General features: G+C 29.2%; 1 long non-coding RNA gene across 2 annotated transcripts; it reads left to right on the top strand.

Annotated features, from left to right (window-relative positions):
• Positions 1-5,612: 5,612 nt before the first annotated feature.
• On the top strand, positions 5,613-12,816 carry LOC132732947 (uncharacterized). Of its 2 annotated transcripts, none has more exons than XR_009626116.1 (6): positions 5,613-5,627; positions 5,879-6,057; positions 9,021-9,077; positions 11,344-11,431; positions 12,078-12,136; positions 12,664-12,816. It is a non-coding gene; the product is annotated as an uncharacterized LOC132732947 (long non-coding RNA). The 2 variants fall into 2 exon arrangements; XR_009626115.1 differs by lacking the exon at positions 5,613-5,627 and adding an exon at positions 5,675-5,689.
• Positions 12,817-24,048: the final 11,232 nt, after the last annotated feature.

Here is a 24,048-nt window from a genome sequence, read left to right as displayed (position 1 = left end):
CTAAAATATACAACTTTGTTAGGTTAAGATAAGATAACTCTGGCTGTATCAGTGTTAGATACACAAAAAAGAGTTATTGCCCTTCACTTGTTCATGATATTTCAGACTCACAAATTTTGTGTTTGTTAACATTACTTTCAGCTACAATTTTTTATAACAGTTCTTTTATTCGAAACAGCTCTTTAATATTTTGTTCCATTATTTTACATGATCCCTGTCTATGATGTACAAAATGCATTTATAAAGTAAACTGTAATTCCTTGGTTTGTAAATTATTTGTCATCTGTTTTCAGTGTGAGGAGATGGTAAATATTAGGTGTGTTTTTATAAAAGTTTATCACATTATATTGTTACTTTATAAAGTATTTTATTATATACTTATAAATGAAATATTGAGAAATATTGACGAAATATAATGCATATATCATTATTCAGGTATTTCACTGTTAAAAAAGATATTTCATGCATTGAGACCATGATTTTCTTGATTTGCGCTGGTGTCTGAGACTACATGCTGTAAATAGCCATTTATACCCAATTTAAATGGGTTAATTGCTTCAATTTGTTCATGTTGAATTAAGGAATACAAATGTTGTTAAATATAAACAGATTATAACAGTTTTTTTTTTAAAATTACAGATTTTTTTCATTGTCTGAGATGAAATATGCATATTTAAAGGTGCAAAACATTTTTAATCCTTTGAAAATTATTTTTCATCTGTTTCAATAAAAATAAATTCTGTATTTATAGAAAAACTTTAATATCCTCTATGTATGTTTTAATTTTCAATCATTTAATGTCATTTCTTATAGTTAATGCAGTATCTGTTTTGAAATTTAAAAAAATTAAGTCAAATTATTTTAAGCTCACCTGAGCACTTTAAGACCTACTTCTGAATTCAAGAATCATGACTTTCTCTAGCAGTGTATCTCAGATGGGCGATGTAGGGCCAATATAGTTCTCTTGTTTAAACAATGATAAAGAGTTAATTGTTAAAGGCAAATATAGTCTGTTGTTTAAAGTATATGTTATTTAAAGTATAAAATGACTTGTTTTAGGTAAAATGTGTTCTTATTTTAACATAGTTCTATTAATTAATGCTATTTATTTCATTATAATCAAAGTGTGTACAATTTTATAAATTGAAGAAAGTTGTATCTGGTTAGATATAGGTAATAATACTTTGTTTTGTTCTAATTTAGAATAATGATTGGATTAACAAGGCTGAATGTGTAAACAAAGAAGTTTGCTAAGATATATTAACTGTTCATTGTGCCAAACATACCATTGTAAATATTATCATCATAATCATCGAATATCTACTCATTACCCCACCCATTATATCATTTATAATCTTAGTTACCTCCCTTTAGCCGGATTTATACAATGCTGTATGACGTCATTATTATGTAATAAAACAGTGATTGTTTCTAGTTAATTAAACAGTGATTGTTTCTAGTTAATTAAACAGTGATTGTTTCTAGTTAATTAAACAATTACTGTTTCTAGTTAATTGAACAGTGACTGTTTAAAGTTAATTAAACAGTGATTGTTTCTAGTTACTTAAACAGTGATTGTTTCTAGTTAATTAAACAGTGATTGTTTCTCGTTAATTAAACAATTATTGTTTCTAGTTAATTGAACAGTGACTGTTTAAAGTTAATTAAACAGTGATTGTTTCTAGTTAATTAAACAATTATTGTTTCTAGTTAATTGAACAGTGACTGTTTACAGTTAATTAAACAGTGATTGTTTCTAGTTAATTAAACAATTATTGTTTCTAGTTAATAATACAGTGATTGTTTACAGTTAATTAAACAATTATTGTTTCTAGTTAATTGAACAGTGACTGTTTAAAGTTAATTAAACAGTGATTGTTTCTAGTTAATTAAACAGTGATTGTTTCTAGTTAATTAAACAATGATTGTTTCTAGTTAATTAAACAGTGATTGTTTCTAGTTAATTAAACAGTGATTGTTTCTAGTTAATTAAACAGTGATTGTTTCTAGTTAATTAAACAATTATTGTTTCTAGTTATTGAAACAGTGATTGTTTCTACTTAATTAAACAATTATTGTTTCAATTTAATTAAACAATTATAGTTTTTTAGTTAATAAAGTCATGATTTTTTAATCACATTTAATCATTCGATATACCATATTCAACAAAATTCACTGGTGGCTAGGGATAAGAAAAATAAAACAGAAGTTTATTTAAACATGTGTTGTTATGTATTGCTGCCTGTTTCAGTCCCATTATGTCAAAAAAGAACCTCAGTAGAGTCCCTTTAAAATTGACCTTTACTGTACTCGGGGCCAATACATTCTTAACTTTTGTATACCCGGGTCAATACATTTACAGGCACTAGCCTTACATTTTGATGTACCCGGCATATACATTCATAGGTATAGGGCACTAAAGTTGACGTTCTTTGCCCAAACATTCACAGGAATGGACTTTCAATTTTGAAAAACTTGGGCCAATACAAGGCACTGGCCTTAATTTTTGATTTTCTCTTGCCAATAAGCAATGGCCTTGCATTTTGATGTCAACTGGCTAATACAGTTAAGGCACTGGTCTTAATTTCTATGTACCCGGGCCAATACATTCACACCGGACTTGACCTTCAATTTTAAAGTACTCTTATATTTCAGTCCAAATATCCTGGAAATTGGCCAGAAAGGTTGTTTAGAAGATTTTAGCTCAAGTTCAAATATGTGTTATCTGTGCTTACTAGGACACACAGCTCAAATATGGAAAACCCTTGTTAACACTCAAAAAGATTTAGTCTATATATATCCTGTGGTCACAAACTAGGTCACACAACCCAAATATCGAAAACATGTCTTAACAGTCAAGACGTAACGAAAAACAAGAAAACCGCGAGATTTTCAGATAATTTTGATTTTGTCATTAAGGAAGGTTGTTTTCCGGGACTGTGTTTATCTCCCTTTACAAATAGAAGAAGAAGTCATTAATCTCATACTACACATTTGACAAAACATTTATAGCTCATAGTCACTATATAGAAAGAAAACAATGCATATTTTCTTACAAAATTAGATAAACGATACAGAATCGGTATGGCCCTATCATGGCCATTCTGTTTTATACAATTCAAATAGCAAGCGAGATTGTCAATATTTTAAACTGAAAAAAAAACTAAACAAGGATGTAAAATTGGACGATAAACTTATAACTAGTGCACGGTAATTTATCACAAGTTTATAAATGGAAATTTTATCTCTCAAGGTTAAAGATTTCATGAGTAAACATTGTAAAGTACATTTAAACATTATCGGTTAAGTTTCGTAGAAATGCAAAAACAATGTCACTTAAAACATGACGCTTGAATATGATTGTTAAGGGGATTATAGTTGTTTTTGTTGTTTTTAGAAAATGTAGAAATGTTGTTAATAAATGATGGTTCAGTGTTAGCACGGATTAATATATAAATCCGTGGTGTTAGCAAATAGAAAGAGCTAAAAAATAAACTATTTATATACATGGCATACACCAATATATTAGAAGTTTGCATGTACCATAATCTTATTGTATCATAGTTTGGAGACCTTTCTGTTGAAAATGTGTCAGGGTTAAATCGTATACATATACATGCACAGTTATTAGTTACCCGCACTCCAGAGCATGCCCATTGATTGGCTCATTTTTGCTGGGGTTTACATACTGTGACGACAGAGAAAGGGAAAGCGACAGAAATGTCATATTCAGATGTTCGTTCATTGGTTCATTTTTGCCGGGGTTTCATATTGTGACAACAGGGAACGTGCTTTTATGTTTGACTATGATACAACCAAAACACTCGGCAATCTGATTAATACTCGGGGGCTACGCCCCCTCGTACACCTCGTGTTTCGGTGCTCTTTCTATTACTTATTTGTATGTACATGTACGAGTATACTTGTATCCTTTTACTTGTTTGAACTTGTACGTGTATGTACTTGTATTTTTACTTGTATTTTGTATGTATTTGTATTAGCACATGTGTTTGTATATATTTGTACATGTTTTTGTATGTACTTGTATTTTTACTTGTATTTTGTATGTATTTGTATAAGCACATGTGTTTGTATATATTTGTACATGTTTTTGTATGTACTTGTATTTTTACTTGTATAAGTACATGTCCTTGTATGCTTTAGTTGTTTATGTATTAGTACTTGCTTTTGTATGTTCTTGTGTAATTTTATTTATATTAGTACACGTTAATATATGTATTTGTACTTGTTTTTTATGTACTTGTATATTTACTTGTATTTGTACATATTTTTATTTGTACTGGTTTTTGTATGCCGGGCACAATTTCACTGTGTATCGGTGCACACGTTGCCTTGAAGCTAAAAGACACTGTTTTCTTTGTGCCGTACAAGACTAAAATGTTTACTTTTTAGAATGAAAAATGAAGATTAACTTAAAAAAAGAAACACATTTCACCTAACATTAAAACCATTGAGTTAATAAATGGGAAGATATAAGTTTACTTTATGTTAACGTTATGGATCATGTACATATTTAAATTGTCTAGATGATTAAACGTTTAATATAATATAGTACATATAACAACTGATAAACTAAAGTGTGTTAAATCTCCCGGTAAATATTTCAAGATTTTTTTCGTAATTAAGTGAATTCATGAAAATCTGCACGTATGCCAGGATTGTTTTTATAATTTATGTTAAATTGATAACCGGTTCAATATGATAACATTAAATTAAAGATACATGTTTACATTTACCCCGGCTGTTACATGAAAACATATAACCCGAGCATTGATTAAGATTATTGTTTCTTTCTTGTAAGAATCAGCAGAATTTAATTCAGTAAAAGTTGAAAGTGAAATGCAAACATCCCATTAAAAAACTTCCGTGAAATTAAAGTAAAGTAAAGTTAAAAGTCAAACATCCGTGAAAATAAATACAGAGTCTGGAAGGGAGATAATTCTTGTTGGCGTGATGTAAACTCCGAAAAACACCCTGTACACTGTTCACCAATGCGGAAAATGATTTTTAAACAGTGATTTATATATAACATATATATTTAAAATCTAATTTACAAATAAATTGTGATGTTTTTTATATGATGATGATGATGAAATACCCGCGTAGTTTATTTGTGGCTGTCTGAGCGTTATTCTATTCAAATCACAGCTTCTTATACTAACCTAATGAGATTAATTTTGATAATCAGTTATTTATTAACTGTATGTAAGTGGTATAGTATAACCGTTTACAGGCCGGACTTGTATTATTTCATTCGGTTATTATGACTATATTTTTTTTCTCTATTATAATCACAACATTAATGATTAGGTATTTAAAACACATGACTGATTTGAGTGTTTTGTGTGTGTTTTATTTTTGTTTTGCTCGGTGGATTTACTACAGCAAGATCAATATTCATGAATGACTGAACGTGACTACGAGCAAGTTAAAAGTCAGAGATATCTATGAATTTTGACCTATCATATCATTCGTTAAATTTCGACATTTTCCGTAAAGTTCCGTAATTTAAGAGAGAAATCCCAGGTTTATAGCTAACCATTTTATATTATTACAATAAGATAGAGTCTTAGAAAAAAATGGGATTCTTAACAATAAATTAAAAAGTAACGTTTAAATATTTAATAATACATGTATAAATATAGACATTAAAAGGGTAAAATTAAAGGTACCAGTACAGTTTTGTATATAAATTTATATATTAAATTGTAAAGAAACGTAATTAAAAAGGATGTGATATTTGTTGTAGCATCTTATGCATGGTATATTTTTGTGGTATTTTTTTCAAGTACTTTTACATGATTTAAAAATAATCAATCATAACTGTGTAATAATACTCAGCGAAATCTATAAATAGATCCGCGTGGTATCCGCTTTAAAAAGCGTCTACGTGACAAGGAGCACGCTAGATTCAGAAACTCTCGTCTGCTTCAATGACGGAGTGATATATTCTAATTCTCATTCCGGAATAGCGCGGGTGTGAGGAAAAAACGGTTGGATATTAGCGCTAAAAAGGGCATAATTTGTTTGATAAAAGTAAGTTACTTTATTTTTTATTTTAAACTAGATTTATACTTTAAAAATGGCTTGATTTCGTTTTCGTTTTGCAATTAGTTTTCTTAATTTTATTGACTGAAAATATTTTTGTTGTCATAACTATCGCTTTGAGTATCGGAAAATTTGATATTCGAACAGCAAAAAATATATATATAAATTAATATATACATGAAAACATACATAATTACTGAATACAGTGTTCATAATTGTAAAGGATATCATAATAAATTCACGATGTTAACTAAGAAAAGCGGATATCGGTGGTTTAAGACGCTCAAGTTAAGAAAATCATCTCGATTATGTTTGAAATTATGTATATAAATCTAATTTAGAGGTTTTCATTTTTTAAATGAATTTAGCCAATGATTTGACTGAAGAAAACGAACAAAGTAAATCATTTTTAAAAGTGAATTTATATAGTTTATAATGTTTTATTAAATAATTGTATTATACCACTAAATTAAACTACCGTATAAACATTATATGTTCCTTCTTTTATCACATTAAACTTTCTGTAAAGATGGGAAGTAAATTAATTTATTTATAACATCATAAGACAAACATCATATCTTGATTAATTGTCAAGAAAAAACAACACTGGCAGTCGACTTCCGGAAAAAAGTTAACGATTCTTTCAATTTATCATTGTAAAATAAATTGTGTTTTTGGAGTTATATAGGATTAATGAAATTGATAAAAGAAACGCTTTAATTATTAATATATCAAAATGCTGTGTATACATATTTCACCGTTATTGTAATTCAAGAGAAAAAGCGGACTAATTGTTTGGCATCAAAATGTTGCTTTATGGTAGAAGAGATGGGATGTTGGCACGAAATTGTCTACGTTTTTAATCTGCCTATCAGACAAGTAGAAATGTTGTCATTTAATCTGAATTGTTTAGATGACAATGCATAATCGATGACTGAAGTTTCCTCATCTAGCCATTCATCACATTAGTTAGAAAACGTCCGTTGAGGATACAAATATATTGCTTGCTAATATATCTAGACAGTCTAACAGACTGATTCTCCCAGTTGTTGTAGAGATGACCTTGAATTATCCAATAATAATAACTTGAAGGACAACGTTTAGGCAGGCAGCACAAAAGTCTTGATGTTTGTTAAGTCTTGTCTACTTAAAACAAAACAACGATTAGGCGATAAGCCAGTCGTCATCTTTTAAGATTAGAATTTTAATTATTGAGTTTAGATATATGATGACTTTAATTTATTTCCTATCTCATGTACACGTCTAGCTATACAATGCAAATATTATGATTTTAAGTTTCTAACTAAACGGATCTTAATATATATCATAGAAAAATTCAAACTAATGAAAATGTTAACAATTGTTTCATAGTTCCCACAATCCTCCTAAATATAGCATGAACATTTTAATTATTTTAAGTCACGAAATCAAAGTATCTAATCGTAAAACATTAAAAGGCACATCGTTTGATAAAGTAACATGCCTCCAGATGAGTCAAAATATTTCAATAAAATCGAACTACAGGAAATTGTACTAAGGTATAAGGAAAAGTAAAAAGTTTCAAGATTCTAGTGATATTTTGCATATTATGTGCGATAAAAGACTGATATTTTCAGTACTTACAACGAAATTTCTACTGCGTTACTAACACAGTTAAAACTATTTATGCATATTTTGACAACATTTTGGTAATTTACGTGGTTTGTTAATGCCATTGATAATGTGTAATTGCTTCCTTTTGGTTACTTCACAATATTACATTTTCAAAATTTTCATGAAAATTAGCATGAATCTGGAGGCGTGCTGCTTTAAGGTGATCTTTTTTAAATTTTATTTCCTGACCTTGACTTGTAGCCTCTAAATGACCTTTATACATTATCAGCATGTATACAAAATATATAAAACATATTTATATATAATAAAACATTATACATTACAGTAAAATAAAGTAGTGGATAAATTGTTATCTGATACAAGTGAAGTATACAAATATAAACAAAGTACACATGTACTTATAGTTTATACTGGTACTAATTGTGTAAGTAATGGATCATTAATTCTAAAGTTAATTGTGACTGTGATCTACCTCTCTAATTAGCTTAATTAACTAATTAATCTTTTTTTATCATTGACTATTATCTAAATTTATTTATCATCTTAACTGAACTGTAACTATCATCTTATTTGCTTGTTGTTTTTCGTATAGCAATTTAAATTACAGACTTCATTCATAAAACCAATATTATTGTGGCTGATTTGTGCCATTCGTGTTTTCACCCGCGACCCCGCCATTTTAACTTGTTAACTCTCGACTTTTTGCTTGGCGGGGTCGCTGGGCGAAACCACGAATGGCACAAATCGGCCACCATACAATAATGAACCCGATTTTATATGGTTATGTTTGTAAGAACGGGTGCTAAAAGTCTATATACATTTTGTACTTATATCTTTTTTTTCAAATTGAACAACTAGTTAAAGGCGATAAAATATTTTAATGAAATTAAAGAGCAAATTTGTTTAGCATGAAACAGTTTAATTAAAGATTACTGTCCGACAAATCTTCTGTAGAGTGCAACTTCCGGTTACTAAATTATTGTAATAAAGAAAGTCAATTATCTAGAAATAAAATTATATTGTACATGTATACCTGAATTATGTGTTAAATAAGGCCCAAATGTATCCATACTTCCATTTCAGAAAAACGGTGTCCTGATTTAATTTCAAACCATCATTTTAGTTTTTTTATCAATTAAAATTTTATATTTCCATTAAGGTAAATAATGAACAACCAGAAATATTATGAAAATCTTGTTGTTTTTTTTCCTTCAAGGGTTAGGGTTACAATAAAAACAATATAATTGATAGTTACCCATTGTATTTTGAGGAGAAATATAATATCAAAAAGTATAGGCTTATTATTAGCTATAATTTTATTCATTTTTCATTTCCAGGCAAACATGTCGTCTTTACTTAGAAGAAATATTCAATCAACTCTTCATGGCATTGCGGTTTGTATACTTAATACTTTAATGCTTTATATTTAGAGAACATTTTTTGTTATATGATGTTCAGATTAATATACGGTATGAGGTAAATTTACTGGATAGTTTGTTGTTATGAGGATTATAGACTGTAAATGCGATTATTATGAGGTCATTATACTTGAAATGTGATTGTTATGAGGTTAATATACTGTATAGGTAGTTGTTATGAGGTTAATATATGTTAAAAGAGGTTGTTATGAGGTCAATAAACTGTATTGGTGGATGTTATGAGGTTAATATACTTTAAAGGTAGTTATTATGGCGTAAATATACTGTAAAATTGGTTTTCATGAGCTCAATAACCTGTAAAGGTAGTTATTACGATGTTAATACACTGTAAAGATGGTTGTTATGAGGTAAATATTCTTTACATTTTGTTGTAATGAGGTTACAATACTGTAAAAGTAATTGTTGTGATGTTAATATACTGCATAGGCTTTTGTTATGAGGTTAATATATTGAAAAAGTGGTTGTTATGAGGTCAATATACTGTAAATATACATGTAGTTGTTATGAGGTTAACATACCGTAAATATAGTTTTTATGAGGTAAATATACTGTAAATATAGTTGTTATAAGGTTAATATACTGTAAATATGGTTGTTATAAGGTCAATATACTATGATTGAATTTTGCAAATATTGCAATATCTTTATACTTTATCGACCATTTGTATAGTTAGTTTATGGAGACAAGCGATCAAGATAACAGTGTGATAAAAAGTACTAAAAGCACTTGGCGTGTCTGTCTAAAATAAATTAATGACAATTTGTTTTGTTTGTTTTTTTGCTCCCAGTGGTTGATACATTAACTTTGATATCGTTTTCGGGAATTTAAAATGTTTTTAAATTACCTGTTTTGTTTATTACTTGGTGATTGGTAATTTTGATGAACCATTTTTATGTGTTTACAAATCTTCTTACATATTTGACAATGAATATAAATTGACAATAATGTTTACTAACTACATGAAATAAAATGAAAATAACGGAAAAAATACGATACGAATGTGAATGAGTCAGTAAAAAAAAAACAACAAAGAACGGAATCAAAATTTTATATATCAATCAATATTTAGATTCAGAATGTCGTAATTTCTAAACTGATGTTCAAACACAATCTGTCAACAAAACTAACTGTACAAAACGTTTTGGTCTACTGCTTTCTGTGGTTTATTTCACATAAAAGTTTGATCATTTAACACGTCCGTAATTAAACTTAATGTTTGAAATTATTTTTGTCCAATAGAATTGCAGTATTGTTGCGCCGTTCTTAACCCGTTTAATTGTGCAAATGCTTACTTATAAACACTAACCTATTATACTTAATTTGAGATGGAAGAATTCATCACTGCATTGTCACTAGTTATGAGTTATGAGTAGAATTATAGGGTGCAGTATTTTAATTGAGATATTGCATTGTCATTAGTTATGAGTAAAAGAGATAGGACACATTGTTTTAATTTAGATTTTGAATTGTCACTAGTTATGAGTAAAAGAGATAGGACTGAATGTTTATAATTGAGATATTGCATTGTCACTAGTTATGAGTAAGAGAGATAGGACTCAATGTTTATTATTGAGATATTGCATTGTCACTAGTTATGAGTAAAAAAATAGGACACAGTGTTTATAATTGAGAACTTGCATTGTCACTAGTTATGAGTAAAAAAATAGGACACAGTGTTTATAATTGAGAACTTGCATTGTCGCTTGTTATGAGTAAAAGAGATAGGACTCAATGTTTATAATTGAGATATTGCATTGTCACTAGTTATGAGTAAAAGAGATAGGACTCAATGTTTATAATTGAGATAATGCATTGTCACTAGTAATGAGTAAAAAAATAGGACACAGTGTTTATAATTGAGAACTTGCATTGTCACTTGTTATGAGTAAAAAAATTAGGACACAGTGTTTATAATTGAGAACTTGCATTGTCGCTTGTTATGAGTAAAAGAGATAGGTCGCACTGTTTTAATTGAGATATTGCATTGACACTGCGTTATAAGTAACGCAGTGTTTTAGCTGAGATATTTTTTATCAACACTGATGATTTACTCTAACCCTTACTGAGATATTATCTTATCACTAGTAATAAACAAAGGCGATACACCTGTATCTATGAGTAAATGTTTTTTATTTGTTATTTGATGCGGCACATTAATATTTTACTATATACTTACAATTTATTGATCAAGCTCTATAACTAACTGAACTTTCTGTTACAGTTGTTACCTCAATTTCTACTTGTTGGTGGAGGGGGGCTAGTTGGTATTTACTTCACGGGATGGAGTTTTCGTCAGTACTATAACAGTGGTGAGTTCTTCTGTTCGTAAACCATTACATTTCATACAGTATTGCAAACATCATTCAAATATATACATATTACAAAAACAGAACTGTTGTAAAAAAAAAAAAAAAACACTTCACGGTATAATCTTATCCGCATGTTGTAAATGCGTAAAAATCTTGTGAGTTGAATCTCGGAAGCATTAATCGCAACAAAATTACATGAAAACTGCAGACTCGGTTTGATCGAGTCTATACATAAGGTATAATGTAAAAAATGTAACAACATTCCCCACGCCCTCTAGCACCGGCTTGAGCGGTACTCAATTTTCAACTCTTAATAGTGCTGGAATCAATGATAAGAAGGATCCTTAGATCAGATATTGAAAAAAGTCTAATAATAATGATATAAAAATTATCAAAAATCTATTGGACTATGCAATTCATGAACCTACGCTGATGTCTTCAGAATTGCTATCTAGATCTACCCGTATTTAGTTTATATACGCATTGATTCCAAGTTAGTTTTTCTGTTTTGTAAGACTCTACTCTACTATAATTGATTGAGTCAATACACGAGGGATAATGTAAAATGTAACAACATTCCCCACGCCCCCTACCTAGCACCGGCCTGAGCTTCAGTAAGACTCTACTATATAATATATATTTGCAGACAAAGAACCGTCAGCACCCTACACTAGCATAGAAAAAGACATTCCGTCATCGGACGAGGTAAATATATAAATTATATACTCATAAAATATTAAAATGTTTCCTGTAAAAATAAATTCATTGTCAGGTGATCTTTGCATTGAATCAATATGAACATTTATTATATAGATCTACTTATAAATGAAATATTGAGAAATATTGATGAAATAAAATGCATATTTTCATTTTCCGTCTTTTCGCTGTAAAAATATATTTTTCACTGCAGTGTAACATATTTTCTGTATTTCCACTGGTGTTTTGCCGACTAGTTTTTTTTTAATTTATCCAATACACAAATTTTAATTGTAATGTCAGAAAAAGGAAAAAAAAAATATAGATTCTAATAAACAGAAAATTCAAGTTTTTTCTATGAATACAGGATTTATTTTCATCTTGTGGTATGAAACTTTTCATATTTCACTTGTGGCTACCGCCACTCGTGAAATATTTACTACGTTTTTTGAGTAATAAATTTACAATATCATTTTGTAGAATCATTGTCTTGATAGCATATCAATGTTATTGTCTGTTGTTTTTACATTTTACAGCTTTACAAACAGCAATAGTGATTGAAGAGCACTTTCGCAAACATTTCGTCATCAACAGACTGTGATTACGTCATTTCTATTTCTTTTCTTCCTCGAAGCTTCGTTCAATACATTTGACGATCACGTCATCATATATTTTATTCAGTGGTGTTATTATAAGGATTTAACTCAATACAGGATTGGAGCAGTACCTCTAGACGCTTGCAGAAATCATGATCACAAAATAGACAAATATCGTTTTTTTCGCCGATTTTTACATTTTCCTTCATTATCGTACTTAATTCGGTGTGAAAAGATGAATTAGGCCTGTTAAAGTTCATTCCGTTGGGTAAAAAGACAAGATTTTAGCATTTTATCATTCAAGCGCCTTGTCCGGTATATACCAGAATACGGTATTTAAATAGTGTGGTGCTCCAATCCTTTTTTTAGTTTTACTCGTTATATAAACTACATGACGTCATGTTTATTATAATAATTATCGTTATTATTTAAAGCTATTATTCTCGTGGTAAAGAAGAAATATGAAAGTTATATACATTAACAGATTATTTGTCAACAGTATCCAATGTAGTCTTTTGTTCACTAGAATCAGCGTCATGTAATCCATTTGTCACATTTCAATGGTTATCTATTCTTGTGTATTTTTATGTCAATGCTAGACCATAGATGTCAATTTTATTTATTAAAGATAGATTTATATATAACTCTGAGTATGTGCTTTATTTATTATATAGATATATCAATCTATATATATATAGCCTTGCTTTCTAATATATGTGTTGTTTTAATATCACCCAACTTTAATATAAGTATGAAGACAGTATAGATTAAAATGTCGATGTGAAGTATAAATATTGTGTTAATAAAGGTAATATGACAAAATATAACTTATTTTAATGTTGAATGTTAAAAAAGCAAAAATACATGTTTGAAGTATTTACATAATATCATTTGTCAAGCTATTTTCAAACACTCGTATATATATTTATTTTCTGATTTTATTTAAATGAGAAGAAGAAAAAACCAATAACAAAAAACAACAAATATCTTATAAAGTTTTTACATGTTAAGTTTCCGGTGCTCTTTAAGAATAACGTTGATAGATTTATAATTATATATCTCAAATTGTTTTATGTATGTATGTATTTTAATAACAGATACATATACAAACATGGTCAATTGTTATACAATCTATGGCAGACTATATTTATATGTATGTTGTTGAATGATAATAAACAGAATGTATAGTATATTTTATCTTGTCTGGTGTTTCTTAAAAGCTGAAACGTGAAACCCCAACACCATCCTGCCACCAGTAGAATAATGGAAATGTTCAAAATAAAAAAAAATGAAAAAAAAAGAATATACGCTCCAACGGGCATTTTGTTTCTTAATATAAGTATGAGTTCCTAACCCCATTACCTCCCCCCAAGTGAAGGAGATATTTATGTTGTTATGTTGAAGATTGGTTGTTTGTAACGTTATGAAAAACGTATGTGCCCTAAAACAGCTATTGGCGAAAATAATAAAATGGAAATGGTGAAAGGGGATCGAAGGTATAAAACACTGCATATGAATCTTGTTGGTCCTGACGAGAGCTTTATATGACAATGATAGTCGATAGAAATGTTGTCCTAAAAGGCGAACGATTTCATAAACGAAATGCATACTTACATTTTTTCAACAAAGTGCTTGAAATATCTATAATATGTAAATTATTAAACGGCTGTTGTGTGTTTATAACAAACTATAAAACTTGTATTGTTCAAGGCTTTGATTTGAAACATATCTGTCAGAAAGAGCTTCCCATTTACATAGCTTTCTCTAAACTTTACAATATAATTACAATGAGTAACGCACTCGCAAGAAATGATAAAAGTTTAATTAAATAAGCTTGTAATATAATTTTACAGTGATCAAAAGTAAAAGGTGCTAGATCGTTAAGACTTGAAATAAATGTAAAAATGATTTTTGTCTATATCATACTCTGGAATACTGTTATTTTTGTGTTAGAAAATCAGCGATAACATTTGGCCAGGTAACAAAAATCATTGAATTTTACAATTGATTTAGGAATAACAGCGAACGTAATATAATACTAAAATATAACTTCACTGTGATTACAAAATAATATACCTATTTATGGTGTAAGTTCTCTGAAGGTAAAACTTAAACAATGTTTATACATCAATAAAGTTCGAGTAGCAACATTTCCAACATTTCCCTTGGTATAAAGTTCAAATTGATTTTTTCACGAAATAAAAAAAGATACGTGAAGAAAACGTAAAAGGCCCACGTAAAGGGCCCTTTTTAATACCCCCCCGGGGAAAAAATTTTTAAACTTCCCTTTTTTTTAGTGGAAAATTTTAAGGGGCTAAAATTATTTATTGATGGAATCTAAAAAACCACCATAACAATCACATATAAAATTTTAATATGACAAGAAAAAACGGGACTCAGATTAAAAAACCATGAAAAAATATCCCCATAAAATAGTCTCCCATGTTTTCCTTTATAAAAGGGGAAAAAATAGCATAAATAAAATATCAAAAAATTTTAATACGTAAAAAATAGACGGGGTAAAAAATTTAAATTTGGCACCCCCCCCCTTAATTTTAAATTTTATTTTATAATAATAAAACAAAATTTGACGTAAAACTATGTATCTTAATTTCATATAAATTATTTCTCAACAATTTAATTTGTTGATTTTTCTTTAATCATGAGTTATAGTTGTTTGATATAATGTTGTATTTCGATGTACATAACTGCATATAATTATACTACATGTAGTACATGTATATAACAATATATCAAACAAGCTTCGTGTTGTTTTTATCATGGTAATTCAATGTAACTGAATATGTTTATACTAGTATATAATAATATTTCAAACAACCTTCGTGTTTTTATGACGGTAATTCAATGTAATATGGCAACAAATCTATTAAAAGTGTGTAAAAAGAAATTGGCAAGAACACATATACTGCTCACATCACTTTGTCGGTTATTTGCTTTGTTTCCTTTTGTTTATAAGTTTGTTGATATTAAATCCGCCAACCTGCTTTAGTTATACGCGATATTACTTAGTTCACCTGAACAAGAAATTAAACATAATTTAATAAACGTCAGTTAGATTAAAACAATTTCATAGCCAAATTACTTCTCGATGTCTGTTCCTTAATAGAAAAACTAAAACACTTCAAATATGAACAACATTTTATTTATTTTCGTTTTAATGATTATCATTTAAACCTTTGAATTCCCCGCTTTTTGTAAAGAATAAATAAAAATGAAATAATACTCAATAATTTGAAAAAGTGAATAAGATTGGTAAGAACAAAACTATTTCAAACCGATTCCCCGATAATCACATCCTTGTAACATACTTTTACGGCCTTAATAATTGTCATTACAAACTTCTACTTACAGGACGAATATCATTACAACGAAGGTCGTTTGAAGGACTTCTGCCATTGCCTTTAAGCGATACAATGTTGATAATGAACTGAATATAAGAGACGAAGTAACGATTATTGATGATCTAGTGTTCACGGACAAGGACATCACTGAATATCGAAGCCACACAGAAGATAAGATGATAAACATATACAGTCATGAACCCATGATTATCTTTTTATTGTAACGTCAATTATTTCTAATTGATCTTTATACATTTATTGTATCTTGTTTAACGATCAATCATAGAAATATGTTTCTCAAATGTGCATATCCGGTATTATACGTGTTACTTTCCCTTAACTTTTGAATGAAGAAAATCAACAAAAACTACAACAAAAAATGATGATTATGTGTATTATCCCTCATATACAGACTCAATCAAACCGAGTCTGCAATTCTCTTGTAATTTTGTTGTGATTAATGCTTCCGAGGGATCACTTTGTTTTCAGATTTTGATAATTCACAACAGCAGGTGTCAAGTGCTGTGTGGCAGCTGCAAAAAAATTGCCCCGAACTTCACTTCAGTGTTATACTATTCTGGTCCTTCGGGATCATTAAAGCCAGCACTATTAAGTGTTGAGAATTGAGTACCGCTCGAGCCGGTGCTATGGGTCGTGAGGGATGTTGCATATTTTCATTATCCCTCATGTACAGACTCATTCAAACCGAGTTTGCAATTCTCTTGTAATTTTGTTGTGCTTTATGCTTCCAAGGGATCACTTTGTTTTCCAGATTTTAACACTTTGCATTAATTTTCGTTGAAATTCTCACAAAATGTTGTTTCTCTCATTATAGTCTGTGCCAGCGTAACAATAAAAATATTAAAAATTCTTACTTTTTCCAGCAGGAATTCTTGGAACGAAACGACAGACGAAATTTACAATGGCCTTGGAAATCAACATTATTTTTTACCACAAAGCAGAATTACATTATTTTTTCGTTTTAATTAAAAAAGAATTTTGTTTCTGATTCAATTGTAATTCATGATATTTTTAAATTCATCTGTTTAGATACAAAAAAAATGTTATAATACAATCAGTGAAGCAGATTTTGTATTTTGCCCAGTGTAAAATCTTAACATCTGTTGTAGCAAATATGATACTCTTGTAAAGATAAAATAATACTGTAACACTAACCGTAGAGCATTTTCTATCATCTTAATAAGTATTGAAACATTCGACTGTGACATTTATTTTTGCATGTCCGTTTTGTTTTCACATTGCTCACTAATACGTTAATCTCTGACATCATTAGACGTTGAAAAACTTGTACAAAGATTTTCTTTGATTCAATTTTATTTGAATTTTAACAAGAACCAAGTAACAAGTAACAATTTTTTAATTTTCACTTGTCTACCTTGGGTTTTTAACTATATGCTTTCCGATATTCTCTTTAAAACCAAATTGGCAATATTTATTTTTATAAAATTTACAGTAAGGAAATCTGAATCTCAGTTAGAATTGATTATCGATCTGTTATTTCTACAATAACTGCACATTTTACCACCGGCAATATGATTAATGTACTCTAAAATAAATGAAGCAATGTGATAAATGTAACTGACAAGGAGGTTTCAATATCTGTCTGGTCAACTTAAATTAGTCAATGTCATCATAGTGATTAACTCTTAAAGTGAAACAACGTTAACAATGGTTAATGTCTTTAATTGTAGAAACTGCTTATATATAAATATATTTTGGTATTTAAAAATACCTGAATCATTTAAAAAAAAAATGCCTGTATGTAATAGTTAATTAACAGTAATTAATTCATAATAAATGTTTATTATCACAATCAGATCAGAAATGCTATCACAGTGACTGTTTGTCGTGAAATCTCTTCTTAAATACAAGATAAGAAAAAATAATGAAAAACTACAATTTATTCTTTTACAAGGTTAACAGTGTTCTGCTCTAAAGCTGTACATGTATTAAAATGACAGGATCAAATTTTAAGTCGTCGACACCAAAAGCACTTGCATCAACCAATGTGGGTTTGAATTCCGTTAGTTACTTTGGATTCTTCCGTGTGAGGAAATATCCAGAAGCTTACAGAACATCGGTATTTCTACTCAGATGCCCGTTCGTAGCTGAGCTATTCATCCACGAGTAAAGCTGGAAAGTCGCCATATGACCATTACGGTGTTGCTCCGACAGTAAAAACCCTGTAATAAAGTGAGGAAAGTGAACTCAGATTTTAAATTTATTACAATTATTTTAAAATCTTAAAATAATACTTCGACTTCAAAATTTGATTAGAGATTGTTTAGCCTGAAATGCATATGGTGTTAAAGTCAAAGACCATTATAAATGTCTTCTACATCATACATGAGACTATCTGAAGAAATCGTTTCCCATGGAAAATAACTGTGTCCATGTTAATTCTGTTGTGTTATATATTTCGACTTTATTTAAAAGGAATACATTTTAAATGGCAAACTATATTATATTGAGACATAATATGTGTAATGAATTATTTAAAATAGGAACATATGGTTAACACTCTACTTGTTATTATATTAAATGTATTCTTGAATTATTTGAAGCAGGGACATTAACATTGTTTTGCTGTATCAGTATCTGTTCAAATTCTCATGAATTGATGTTTCCCGCTTAAACAAAGATCACGTTAAGGTCACGTGAAGGTCGTTTTATATATCTGTTTTTTATCCTTCTCTAGAGGAACATAATCAGCTTGTTTTATTGTAAGCGATAATTTATTAGGACATTATTTATTGATGGAATCTAACAAATCATAACAACAATTACACACGACAAGTTATTATGACAAACAAGGAAGCTGACACAAATCAGGATTATTAAATATTAAGCATAATTTCTATATCATAAATAAAATATCATAAATATAACACACGTGTAATTTATATAAATATCAAATTATAGTACAAGAACTTCCATATACAACAATAAATATGTATAATAATCTAAATTTCATATCTATGATGCAAAAAAAATCGTTCTGTTTATTTCAATCTATGAATTCCTTTTAATATTATGCTTGTTTCTATTTTGATCAAGAGATTAAGTAGGTGAAGATATATGATATATAACAATGTTTAAATGATATATTTTGATAATCTTATGCGGCTGGATCAATACAATACTTACATTATAATATAACCGGATTTTTTACATTGTTTGAATTGTATATTTTGATAATTCAATGTGGCTGGATAAATACATATGTAATAATATAACCAACAAGTTTTGTGTTGTTTTTATCACCATATTTTCAGGAGAAGAAATCGTTCAAGGTAATACAGCAACACAGGTATCACAGTTTACATAAAAAAATTGGCAAGAACAATATACAGCTCACATCACCGTGTCGGTCATTTATTTTGGCTTTTATGTCTCTAATTATTAGAAACATTATTTTTACAATGACTTTTTAATATTTTTTATTTGTCTCGTATTTTATTAATCCTTTCCCCCATGAGCATATTGTGAGCATATTTTGAAAAATGGCCGTCACTGAAAAGCCTCCTGTTACAAGTTCAAACTGCTATGAAACTATGAAAAATGCTTCAATACTAATCAAACTTGGCACAAATGTTGACTGGACCATTGCCTTTGTAACGACATGCTCAGGCTTAAATTTCCTGTTACCATGGCAACGAGGGGACATCTCAAAATTGCCAAAAATCACTATTTTGCCTCGATTTTTTCCATCAAAAAATTTATTTCAAAGTGCTGCAATTTCCGAGGGATTGAGATAGAGCCAAAGGCTTTTCAGCGTTGGTTACACGTTAAATTATGATCGATCTTGGGTCACTTTTAGCCTCTCACAAGTCCAAAATTTTCTTGGCGATGAGGGGGACTCCGCCCCCCTTTAAACCCCCTAACAGAAGGGGGCACATCCCCCTTCTGGCAACCCCCTGATTTATCATTTGGATGGGGGGGGGGGGCGGCGCCAAAAAAGTGCTCATTTTTTTTAGCAACATTTCTCAAACGAAAACATGTGTTTGGGGCCCAAATAGGACATTTTTTCACTATTTGAGGCCTAAAAAAAGGGGTGGTCGAAAGTGCGTTGTTTCGCGTATATATGGGGTAAAGGGTTAATATTGTGTCAGCCAGCCTGCTTTATATTATTATGACATAATTCAGTTAAGTTTACCTGAGCAACAGATAAAACGGAATCATTAAATCATCGTCAGTAAGATAAAAAAACATTCATAAACAAATAACTTTGCTTAAGCAACATTGATGTCTGTTTTATAGAATTTTATATACTGAAAAAACTAAAACACTTAGAATATCTATTAAATAGAGATTAAGAATGTTGGAATTGCATTCATTAGACAAACGGATAAAAAACTATAATTTATGGTAAAACACGGTTAAATCAATTAACCTTTTAAAATGTAAATCTCTTAATCTCAATTTTTGAAAAGAATTCGGACTGAGGCACATTGATACGCACGGGGGAGGAACTGTTACACGAAGGATGGAGTTCTTATGATAACTTGTTCAGGAGTTCTTGTGATAACTGTCACAGAGTTCGTCAGAAAACATCTGTATACATTACTAAAACACTGTAAAATGGTTGATTTCATATTGTAAAAATGAAATCTAGGTGCTAAATTATACTTTGATGATTAAGCTTTTCTTACATCTTGTAACTAAATCATAGGCCATTTTTCATCGCCTCTTGCTTGAAACCTGGTAGTTGTGAGTAAAATTTATTTTCAAATTATTTGCCAATTCACAAGCATTGACCTGTTTATTTCTGATCCTCATCATTGCCATACATGCCATACATAAATATCCTAATTATAATGCAAAATTGCAAACATAAAGCACCGGCTAACAGATTTATACGCGATTTTTCAAATGTTCTGGAGTTCTTGTGATAACTCTGAAGATGTCACAGAGTGTCGCTAATATCTAGCGATGTTCTTTTGTTAAATTTAGTTTATCACCTTTCATAAGTTTGGCGCGAATCTAACATGTTATTTCATGTAACTTACTATCAGTTCTCATATTTTACGTGTTTTTTTATTGAGTATTTCTGCTTATGTAATATTATATATAAACCTTAACTCCGTTTTGCTCCTTATTTAATTTTGGTGGGAAAAATCACATGTTCACAAATGTTCACGATTATATCATGCTTTTCTTGTAAATATTAAGTTCTTTTGCGCTAAAATTTGGCTACTATATATATTGATGTAATTGTGTTATAGCCAGTTGTTATAGAAAAAAGAGTGGTTGCAAAAGTGGATGTGAAAAGGAATTACTAAAATATTGACTGTTGGAGTTTTGAAAAGGAAAAATTAAAAGTGATAAAAATGGATTTAAAGTGTTTGTATTATTTCAATGTAGTTCAAAGGTGTTGAAAATTCGCTACACAGAGTTCGTATGATAACTTTTGTTATTTCCAGTGTGCTTCATGCGATAAATCACGGCACGTTTTGGCGTATATTATTATTCATTAAGATTGTTAGACGAGAGTTTTATATGACAAAGATAATCGAAAGAAATGTTGTCCAAAAAGTAGAACGATTTCATAAACGAAAGGCATGCTTACATTTTTTCAACAAAGTGCTTGAAATATCTATAATATGTAAATTATTAAACGGCTGTTGTGTGTTTATAGCAAACTATAAAACTTGTATTGTTCAAGACTTTGATTTGAAACATATATGTTAGAAAGAGCTTCCCATTTACATAGCTTTCTCTAGACTTTACAAAAAAAATTACAGTGAGTAACGCACCGCAAGAAATGATAAAAGTTTAATTAAATAAGCTTGAAATATAATCTTACAGTGATCAAAATTAAAGGTGCTAGATTGTTAAGACTTAAAAGAAATGTAAAAATGATTTTTGTCTATATCATACTCTGGAATACTGTTATTTTTGTATCAGCAAATCAGCGATAAGATTTGGCCAGGTAACACAAATCATTTTGAACTTTACAATAAATTTGGTAAATAACAGCGAACGTAATATAATAGTAAAATATAACTTCACTGTGATTACAAAATAACATACCTAAATCTACAAATTTATGATGTAAGTTCTCTGTAGTAAAACTGTAAACAATGCTTATACATCAATAAAGTTCGAGAAGCAACAATTTCCAACATTTCCTTTGTATCAGTTCAAATTGATGTTTCACACAAAAAGAAGGATCAGGTGAAGGTCACGTGAAGGTCGTTTTATATATATATATATCACCCGGGAAACATATTTAACTTGCTATAATCTTAGAGGTAAATTATGACTGCATTATTTATTGATGGAATCTAACAAATCACCATAACAATCACATATGACAAGTTCATATGACAGAGATAAAAGCTGAAATCAGAGTTATAAACATGAACTATATCTCATAAAATGGACTACATGATTTATTTATCATGAATAAAATAACATGAATACATATCATAACATTTATACAGTAACAAATAGCACTTGTATAAAAATTCATTTGGCACCCCGCCTCTTAATAATTGTCTATGTTTAATAATATTACATAATTTGACGTATAAATATGTATCTTAATTTCATATTAATCAATTAATTCTCAAAATCTGTTTTTTACTTTTTCTTTAATCATGAGTTAGAAGGGCTATTTAGTGATATGTTTCCTTTTGTTTATAGTTTTGTTGATATTAAATCCGCCAACCTGCTTTAGTTAAACGCGATATTACTTAGTTCACCTGAACAACACATTTAACATAATTAGATTATCGGCAGTTAGATTAAACAATTGCATAAGCAAATAACTTCTCCTAAACAACATTGATGTCTGTTCATAGAGAAGTTATAGCCTGAAAAACTAAAACACTTTATAAATAAAGAACATGTTCTAGATATACGTGTATGGATACATATTTTAAAATTAGACGCGGTTAAATCATGTTACCCTTTTAATTGCTGCCTCGCTTTTTGTAAGGCAACGTTTTAAAAGACAATTCAACGTACAATGGCAGTTGTCCTCATTTTTCTCAATTTATGACACTGAGATTTTCAACACATTTATATCTATCATTTCGAATTATTACTTCGACTTTTATTATAGTAATTCCCAAAATACATGAAATATGTGAGGAGATAAATAGTAATATTACTAATAAAAATTATGTCTTGCAGTGAATTACATTGCTAAAGGCTCCTTTTAAAGATCCTGTAACTCAATTTTTTTATAGTTTTATATCATAAATATAATGCTCAAATGAAGATTTATCAATATTGTATGTTCAAAAAGCATTATTTGTAAAGATATTACCGAATTTACTTAGAACAGAACTTAGATAATTAGAACATTTTTTTTCTATAAAGTCTAAGTCATAGTTTTCAATAAGAAATAAATGCATATATTTTAATTATTACATTTATGTGACAAATATTTGCAGTACATATTTTACATATTCTTCGATGTTAGAAAATTGTTTTAGAAGCATAATTATACCTATATATAATTTCACTTTAGTGTGTAACAACCTTAATAAAAAAATACAGGATCTTTAATAACAAAATGATTTCACGGATTTCCCGATAATCACATCCTTATAAACATACTATAACGGCCTTATAATGTCATTACAAACTTCCAGGACGAATATCATTACAACAAAGGTCGTTTGAAGGACTTCTGCCATTGCCTTTAAGCGTTACAATGTTGATAATGAACTGAATATAATAGACAAAGTAACGATTATTGATGATCTCGTGTGCACGGGCAAGGGCATCACTGAATATCGAAGCCAAACAGAAGATTAGATGATAAACATATACAGCCATGAACCCATGATTATCTATTTATTGTTACGTCCAATATTTCTAATTGATCTTTATACATTTATTGTATCTTGTTTAAAGATCAATCATAGAAATATGTTTCTCAAATGTGCATATCCGGTATTATGCGTGTTACTTTCCCTTTACTTTTGAA

The sequence above is a fragment of the Ruditapes philippinarum genome, unplaced genomic scaffold (genome assembly GCF_026571515.1).
Source record: "Ruditapes philippinarum isolate M1 unplaced genomic scaffold, ASM2657151v2 ctg4680_1_1_1_1, whole genome shotgun sequence".
NCBI classification, from domain to species: domain Eukaryota; kingdom Metazoa; phylum Mollusca; class Bivalvia; order Venerida; family Veneridae; genus Ruditapes; species Ruditapes philippinarum.
The sequence above is the reverse complement of the archived record's forward strand: the minus strand, read 5'-3'. Positions and strand labels throughout refer to the sequence as shown.